This window comes from Rhipicephalus microplus, chromosome 1 (genome assembly GCF_043290135.1).
Source record: "Rhipicephalus microplus isolate Deutch F79 chromosome 1, USDA_Rmic, whole genome shotgun sequence".
Lineage (NCBI taxonomy): Eukaryota > Metazoa > Arthropoda > Arachnida > Ixodida > Ixodidae > Rhipicephalus > Rhipicephalus microplus.
The window spans coordinates 148750545-148751552 of NC_134700.1; positions in this window are offsets into that span (position 1 = coordinate 148750545).

Genomic DNA, 1008 nt, shown 5'->3' on the forward strand with positions numbered 1-1008 from the left:
AATATGTCGCAGGCTTAAGCGTCTTAACCGTTGACGGGACTTCCATATGAGAGTTCTTGTTTTTCACAAATGTTGCATCTGTCTTAAGCTTGCCTTATGTAGGCTTTCGTTGTTGGGGATTTCACGAGTGTCATTATTGGGAATTGCACGATATGAACGGTTTTATATGCGGAGCATCTAATACTCGAGGCTTGTAGTGCGGCGCCATCCGCAAGCTTCCTCCTCCTTCTTCCACCATCTGTGCATCCCTTCCTCCTCTACACACCGCGCGCGCTTCACTCCTCCACCATCTGTGCAGCCTTCCTCCTCTACACACCGCGTGCGCTTCTCCTCTTCACGAACATTCGCTAGCTGTATAATGTAGCGCGCATGCGCCGTCACGCTTCGAGAACATCGGCAGCTGACGCGCGCGCATGCGCCGTCGCGCTTCGAGAACATCGGCAGCTGACGCGCGCGCATGCGCCGTTGCGCTTCTCCCCCTTCTCGAACATTCGACAGCTGACGCGCGCATGCACCGTCACCCACCATCTGTGCCGCGCGCGCTTCTCCCCTTCGAGAACATTCTACAATTCTCCTGATTCTCCAGTGGACGCGCATGCGCCGTCGCGCTTCGAGAACATTCAACAGCTGACAGTGCATGCGCCGTCGCGCTGTATATATACTCAAGGTCGGCGCTCGCTCGCTCAGTTGCCGCTCGTCGGTTGGTTTGTACGGCGCGTCGACGTCCAAGGTCGCGGTGAAATGAATGCCAACGAATCCACAAACACAATGATCGACGTCCCTTCGACCAGCGCCGCCCTTTCGCATACGTGTGTACGTGTTCACTCATTTAACACCCCCTCCTACAACCACGTTAACCAATTTAGCCATCGACCCAAGTAAGTCGCAATTTAACACCCCATTTCACAACCACGTTAACCAATTTAGCCATCGACCCAAGTAAGTCGCACTTTAACACCCCGTTAACCAATTATATGCTCCGCATCCTCCTCAGTGTTCCCCCGAGGG